General features: G+C 35.2%; 1 protein-coding gene across 2 annotated transcripts in view; it reads left to right on the top strand.

The window, feature by feature from the left end:
• The window catches only part of Dcc (DCC netrin 1 receptor), a 1,081,061-nt gene that overhangs the window by 559,069 nt on the left and 513,409 nt on the right, over positions 1-8,583 (top strand). The window lies entirely within an intron of this gene.

Below are 8,583 nucleotides of genomic sequence, written 5' to 3'. Positions count from 1 at the left end.
TATTTTTATTGTTATAACATTTTATAAATTTTAAGGAATATGACAAAAAAGATATTGTAGGTATTGAATGGGGTCTATGGGTGGAGCAGTGGTACAAAAGGGAAACAAGAATGTGATTCAATTATATTTAATTAAAATATGTTTTTAAATGTTAACAAATTCAGATAAATTGAAATCATGTAACTTTTCTCATCATAATGCAATAAAGGTTTAAAAAAAGAGGTATTCTAGGAATTTATGTACTTAGGGCTTTTATGAATATATAATTTAAGAATTTACCACAAAAGACTTTAAGGCATATACTTTTTGCAAATTATTTTATATTAAAAAGAGAATTATCTAAAATAACATATTCTACCAGGAGCCTTTTACAAAAGTATATGTTGCCTTGAAATAGGATTATGTGATTCTACTAAGCAATTCTTCATCATTTCGAAATTGGAGTCTTAACTATAAGCAGGCCACCCTGGGTTTAGGTTCCAGAATGATAGACATGAGTAGGGAAATTATAGAATTTGAAATCAGAGATAGAAGGAAGATGGCCCAGCAATATTTTTCTATCTACTTAGGAATTTTATGTGAAAACATTCAGACAGAGACACCTTATTATGTGGCCTTATATTCACAGGCAATAAGTTGTTTCCTGTATCAGAGAGGAAAATGAGATGTTATCACCGTATTATATTAGTCATTAAATATTTTAGTTTTAACTTAGAGTGTTCCAAATCTCTAATCCTGTAGTGCTAGTATCCCTCTGTATCTAGCCCATAATACTTCCCAATGTTGTGCTGGTTCTCTTTAATTATCATATTAATAAACATCTTAATCAGGGGCTGACTTCTACTTGATCTCATGCTTATAAGCATGTGTCTTCTTAAATATTACCTGATATCTTTTCGTGACCATCCCCCACTTTATAGGGAACAAAACTATGACTGTTAGAGCTCAGGTGAATCGCCTTTCTCTCCCACCTAGACAGCAGCTAAGTCAAGAGTAAAAATGAACTCAACTCAAAGGCATACCCTTGTTTCTTATTCAAAGCTGTCTCTAGTCATGACATTTTTTCATCTTTGATTCAGGGACTGTCACCAATTAAAACTCTCAGGCACCCAGTTTTAATCCCTGATGTGGCAATTGCCAAGTCCTATCTCTTCAGTTGTAAAACTATGATTAATAGTCCTTGTCCTGCACAAATTGTTTCACTGCTGTGAAATTTCATGCAGAAAGGAGAGAGGGAGCTCACAGCCCAATCTCCCGTGAATATGTTGTCAGTACCGTGAAACTCTATGACCGCTCTAATGACTTGTTTGTGTGGAACACTAACTTAGAATAGTCTTTGTTTTGATTTGATATTTTTCAGTACTAGGCAAAAAGAAAACACACGTAAACAATGTGGGAGAATGTGAAGATAAAGGTATTTCTTAGAACAGACTCCATTCCTCTTTCTACTATGGGAAGCATCAATCCAAATGGAACCAGAGGATGTTTAAGAGCAGGGTGACCACTCTGCGTGTGGCTCCTATGACTTGTCTCAGTTCCGTATTTGTTGCTGTCATACTGCTTCTCAGAATGAGCACAGAATGAGGGATGATAAGGCCTGAAGATTTCTGTCATCTTCTGCCCCCTTTGCCCTAAGGAGTTAACTGGTGTCATATGGAATAAGAGTGGTTCTCAGAGCATGTCTTACTGAGCCTCTGAGCCCAACACTGCACCAGTCAAGGGCACAAAAGGTTTATAGTCTCTGAAAAAGTAGTAGATTTTGCTTTTCTATCCAAAATAGTTCATTTACAAATTGGTAATGAAAATATACGTTATGTATGACGTTCTTTTTCAAAACCTCTTCTCTTTCAATTTCAGTTTGTGTTTATATCATAGGAACAAGAACTAGAGGACCAATGTCCCAGCTCTAATAAGAAGAGACATGTTACCAACTTAATAAGCATGCCTATGGATCTTATACAGGCATTCTGTTTCCTGTGGATACAGTTGGGTTATTTCTATCGTCAAGTGTATTAAGATTTTCATATCACTCAGATTTATTCATGCAAAACATCTTTGCAGGAGTGCAATGATGCTTTTACATATTTCTTCATTAGTAGTCCTGTATTACCAGTCTCACTTACTTCCATCTACCAGTTATCCCTTCAGTACAGTCTTTATAAGAAGTTTCCCAGGAGCCTGGTTTTTATGGAAAATAGGTTCATTTTCTAATTTCTGTTTTTCAGCTCTATCTATGCTAACTCATCAGAGATCAGTTTACAATCTCCCACCCAAGTCTCCTCAATGGACCTCACCAATCTTGTTGTTATTCTTGATGATGATGATGATGATGATGATGATGATTTTTGTTATGTGAACTCATTTGAAATCATCACCATATCCCAAATAAATAGCCAAGTTAATATCAGATTTTCGAAGACTGAATATTACTTAAATTTTCAATAAACTCACTTAGACAAGACTTATACACTGTATGTAACTTGAAGAAGTTCAAAATATTTTTAGCAAGTTCCTGGAAATTTGTTTCACTGTATGAATAGCAACATACAATGAACAATTCTTTTCTTGACTTATAACTAACTTAAAGAAGCTAAATAACTTTTACTTTAAACGTTCAAATTTTTTGTTTTGAAGATTTTTCCTTCTTGGGGCTACTCTTGAACTCCCAAATGAGCTGGAAGCCCATACCTGCTGACATTGTGTAGTCTTGCACCTTGAAGGGTCAGTTCTTTGTCCTCACCTGCAGTAGACAGGGCCAGCACAAGAAAAAGCATCTTAGTTTGAGAATTCTTTTTTTTTTATTAGATGTTTTCTTTATTTACAATATCTCCTTTCCCAGGTTCCCCTCAACAAAAAAGAAAGAAAGGAAGGAAGGAAGAAAGAAAGAAAGGAAAAAGTAAAGAAAAGAAGAGAAAAAACCAAAGAATAAAACAAACCTTTGTTCCTGTTCCCTTGCCCTCCCCCTGCTCACAATCTCACCCCCTCCTGCTCACTGGCCCTGGAATTCCCCTACACTGAGGCATAGAAGACAGGGTCAAGGGCCTCTCCTTCCATTGATGACCAACTTGGCCATCCTCTGCTATACATATGCTGCTGGAGAATTCTAATCAAGGCAGTTTTACCCCAATATGCTGCATCCCTAAAGACAATTTGTTTGTGTGTCCTTTGAAAATAAATTAGTATTTGTGAAGCAGTGTGTGGATTCCTAAGGGGAAATATTTCAACAAAAACTAATTGAGTAGTGTGGGTATTTTAATTAATGTTTTACTATTCTACAGATATGTAGTGATATCTGTGGTAGTATTATGATTAATGTTATATAGTTGTTGATTATGACAGAAAATATCATTACAAATCATATAATTTATACTAATAATGTGGTAGATAAGCATATAGGATCACCTCATGATAAGTAAAAGTTATTCAAATACTGATATTTCCAGCACAAATAATGAGAATGTATGCTTGGAAAGTGGGGTATTTGCCTGAGGCAGTGTAGATTTGCCTGTAAAATAAACTCATTTAGTGGTCAAAAGCTTAGTAATATTATGTCAAGGATGGCTTTGTCTTAAAGTAGATCAAATATATGTTTTGACCAAGCTCTTTTGTCTGATTTTACCGAATGCTGACTCAGTTTTTCATACTTTGTTCTTTCTCATATTTCAGGTAGGTTCTACTATTTCCCCTTTTGTCTATATGTTAAGGTATCTATGTTCTTTTTCCTTATTCTAGGGGGTAGTTTTGCATCACAAAAGTAAAATCAGACAGTCACTAAAACATCTGCAAAAAGTTCAACAGTATTTAAAACAAAGTGTAAATGTTTGTCCCAATATACTATTTTACTTCCTAGGGACAGCTATTCCTGTTTCTTGTATCTTTCCCAATCACTAGACTCTATGATAAGTAAAATTTCCCTAGCTCTATGTTCATGGAAAAGCTCTGAGTTCAAAGTTTAATTTGCAGCTATGGCTCAGGACAGTTCCCAGAGCAGGAACTAATGGATCCTGTTCCTTTTGTCTCCCGGACCTGTTGTAAGATTGAATAGAAGGAGCATAGAAAATCAATGAGTAACAAAATTAAAGCATTCTAATTAAAGTTATTACAATTTCTTAAATATAACAACCACCTGCTCAGCTACATCATGCCCTTTGGTGTGTTTAGGTTTAACCTTTGTAGAATGGAATTAATTCTCATGAAGGGGACCAATTTGCTTGTTTATACATTAATGATCATGTTTAATCAGCCAACAGTCATGTATCACTTGTTTTGAATACCGTAAGTTTGCCACTTCAACATCTCAGGTTTCTAAAACTAGTTTGTTATATTTTTTCTAAATCTAAGAATGAGAAATGAGTCTTTGGCTTGTCCTATCTGAGCAGGACCCGGCATTCTTCTTTAGTACAAGTATCTGTTACGTGTTCAGTGAGTTCATAAGCAGATGCCTGGGTTACAGGACAATTTCATAGTCATTGTGCAGGCACTCTCAGCACTTAAATGGCCAGTCTTACTGACAGGAGCTGGAGAGTCTCTCCATTCCCACCCCCTGCCCCCTGTGGTCACCTCCACTACTTTGAGAGCTATGTCTAACCTCAGACATCAATGGGGCCACCTCCACTACTGTGAGAGCTGTCTAACCTCAGACATCAATGGACAGGATCCTGACTGATGCCTCCGGGCTTCGTGTCTCTCTAACCTGGCCCAGATTCTTCCACATAATGCATTCAGTGATTCCTGTGGAGTTCCACTTATACACACCAGTTCCATTTGCCACTAGACTCCTAAAGACCTTCTAGAGTGGCTTTCTGCCCCTTCCCCTGAGACATTCAAATACAGCACAAAGATGAAACTATGGAGCTTATCCATTCATATAACTGACCTTCAAAATTTCCCGAACAAATGATTCCAGCTATATTTATATTATCAAAGTTTGGGTTACAGCAGACAAAAAAAAACCTTCCTGCTATGTAGTTATATTTACCATAAAAATTTGTCAGCTTAGCCAAATTCAGTATCTTAGGAGCATACATTTGAGCTCATTGATCTAATGGGCTCAAACTCTGTCACAGATGAAGGTACACCTGTCTATCTGACCGTCTGGGCACCACCTGAGTGATCACTAAATAAAGGTTTCTTTCAGAACCAATGAAATACTCTGTCAACCTCAGGCTCTCTTCTATTACAGAAGCAACCCTGTGCTGTGTTGAGTATTGGCATGTTTGTATGAACATACAACAGTGGGAGTTGCAATCTAGACTTTCTCCTATGAACTGTACAACCCAAATGCCATTATGTACTCTGAGAAAAAGTATGGGATCCAGGGATCCTGAGATCATGTTTTACCTCCATCATATTGGTCTCTGTTGTCAATGAACTCTCCGCTTGTTGAGTAGGATTAGACCAGGCCACAACTTTCACAATTCTAAGGTATATTTGAAATGAAAACTATCCAAGTGTTGAGGACTCATCTGTAATATAAATTCAGAGAAATGGATGATGAATATGAAACTGTGTGTGAAGTGTGGAGAGATTCTCTATTGATAGTTCTTGGTTTCTTTGGATGGTGAAATAATCAACATTTATGGCCCATAATTCTTGCCTGATAATTCTTTTTTTTCTTCATTTTCTACATGTTTCTTTTAATTTTAGGATCATATCTAGTGTGCTGCCAATAGACTTTAGGGATAGAATTTAGCAAGTTAATAAAACTAGACTTTTAATACTACATTTAGGCAATAATAAATATCTTTTGTAGATGAACTTAGTATTATAAGTAGTAGAAGTATAAATAGTATAAGTACAACATAAGTGTTTTAATGTCAGTTTCTCTCTAAAAATTAACTAAATATAGGCTGAGTTAAGCCTACTTCCATGCTGTAAATATTTTATATTAGTAATATGTCCCCACTATTTTCTCATCATTTATTTGAATAATAAAAGATTTCCTGTGTTCCTTTTATTTACTCTTCCCATATTCCAAACACTAACAGTCACTGTCGGTTACACTCACTCAAAATTCTACAGACCCATAGTTTCACATTTTCTAGAATACTCTTCAGGTTATCCTTGCTCATATGTAAGTTTTTCTTATGCTTATTTAATGTTGATAGATACAATGGTTTGTTTATCATTTTATCTGTTGAGGAATATATTGGTTACTTCAAAGCCCCAGCAATTAAAATATTTCTGTGCATGTTATTGTGTGAACATAAGTATTTGATTCATTCGAGAAAATGTCAAGGGACACAATTGCTGGGTCATATTAGAATATGTTTAATGCTATTAGAAATTGTTAGCACCCCCTTCTCTCCTGCACGTATGTAGCAGACATGAAGTTCCATCTTCTTACAGGTCCTCCAACAACTGGACCCTGTCCCTAAAGCTATTGCCTATCTGTGGAATCCATTACCTAACTCGGCTCCCTTGTCTAACCTTAGTGGGAGAGTATGTGCAAAGCTCTGCAGAATTTTGATGTGGGGGAGTTGACAGGAAGCCTCTACCCTCTCAGAGGAGAAGAGGAAAACAGCATAGGTGTAAGGACTGTGAGAGGGGGGAGCGGGAAGGAAGCAGTGATCAGGATATAAAGTGAATAAATAAATTAGTAGTAAAAGTTGTTAAACAATAGTAGATGTCCACATCATTTTATAATACTATTTTATTCTTTGAAAGTTCATCCATTTATACAATGTATAGTGATCAATCATATTCATTCATTGTTGCCTTCCTCTAAATCCCCTGAGTGTTTGCATTCTGTCTCCCCTGAAGCTTGGTTTTTTGTTTTTGTTTTTTTTAATTTTTTTTTTTTAAGTTTTTGTTGTTAACTCACTGAATCCAACAAGTGCTACTCATACACATGCATGTGTGCCCATCCACTGGGGTATGAGTGAATATGAAATGCCACATACTCTAAGGAAAGTTGCCTCCCTCTTTCAGCAGTTCTTCTCATCTGGGTCAGCCTCATGAATTCGCCCCACATCTATGCCTGAATTTTTATTAGCGTGTTCTTGTGCAGGTCTTGTGCATATTCTGTAGCAGCTGTGAGCTGATGCATACTGATTCCATGTCATGCTCAGAAGTCTGCCTTTCACAACTCCTTCTTCCAACAACTCCCCAAATTCCCTGAATTGTTTTGTCCATGAATACCCAGCCTTCTAGTACCACTTGCTGGGAAGGCCACACTGCCTATTTTTTTTTTATTATTTCATTTTTTGTCTTTTATCTTAAGTACCTATCAACCATATTCATGTGGCTTTATATTTTTGCGGTCTTTCTCTCCTATTTCTTTGATCTATTTATTATTCTTTTATCAGTATTGCACAGTCTTAATATCCGAGGCTTATAGGCTTTGAGCTTCTGTGGTTGCAGTTCTCTGATTTTATTCTGCCTCTTTAAAATGGAGCTCACCATGTGGCAGGGCACAACCTTTAAAATCACTTTAGTAATATTAATAAAATAATTTGCTGGGTTTTAAATGGATTTACTGACATCTTGGAAGTATTCAAATATTCATTTTCTTACCTATGGTCAGACAAAATATTTCTCTTGTTTAATTCTTTGATAACTTCTGTCAGAATTCAACACATTTTTGGTATAAATTTAATTGGTAAAGTTGCCATTTAGTTATGAGAAAATGCTTTTTACTTAAATATAAGAATTATAACACATCACAATGAAGAACACATGTCCCAGTGGTGTAGTATATATATACTTTTACCAATTATATTCATAGGTGTTGCAGAGAGAGGAAAGAAGAAGAATTTAACAATGAATAGAGTATGAGGACATATTCTTCAAATAAGAATGATTTACTGGTATAGATAAAATGGAAATATATTTATTATCTTTTATGTGCTTTATGAATATCTCAATGAAGACCTACTATTGATTATTCAATTTTTTCCAGCCATTAGTTCATCTATTAATTAATTAAATATATATTAAAAGCCTATCACTTACCACCAATATAGTAAATTGCTTTTTTGAAGAAATAGACTCTTATTAATGATTATAAAATATGAATATTGGAAGCAACACAATTGGTATTTGTAAACAAACTATGATTTTAAACATGTATTTAGATATTTGCTAAAATTTTATCTGGAGAACAAGAGAAATACTTGGAAAAATATAGTATTAATATTTTCAACAAATATTTGTGGACCAACTACAAATTGTCATGTTCCTATTGTCCTGGCTTTTAACACAGTATTATCTAGTAACCACACTAATCTCACACTGAGCAAAAAAGAAGAAGGAAGTACATTTGCACAGTGGAAGTGTATCTTTATTATTGATAGCCCTTACTAGGGTCCCTCTTAAAAGCTGATTTTCTTGTAGCATGCTAGTATCCATGGAAATCCTCAGAATAAAAATTATGTAGTTTGGAGACTAGACCTTGTTCCATGAGTTAAGGGCTTAACTGAAAGCAACTAATGCTGTAAAATGGGGCTGAATAAAAAATTCAGAATGTCTTATGAAAGACCTTACACACTACAGTTAATAGAAAATGGATGCCTCAATATGGTGGTCAAATGGGAGTGTTATGCCAAGATAAATTCTTAACAGTAATAATATTCATCTGTAAAG

The sequence above is a fragment of the Mastomys coucha genome, unplaced genomic scaffold, assembly GCF_008632895.1.
Source record: "Mastomys coucha isolate ucsf_1 unplaced genomic scaffold, UCSF_Mcou_1 pScaffold13, whole genome shotgun sequence".
Taxonomy (NCBI): domain Eukaryota; kingdom Metazoa; phylum Chordata; class Mammalia; order Rodentia; family Muridae; genus Mastomys; species Mastomys coucha.
Note: the sequence above shows the minus strand (reverse complement) of the source record. Positions and strands in the feature narration are given on the sequence as shown.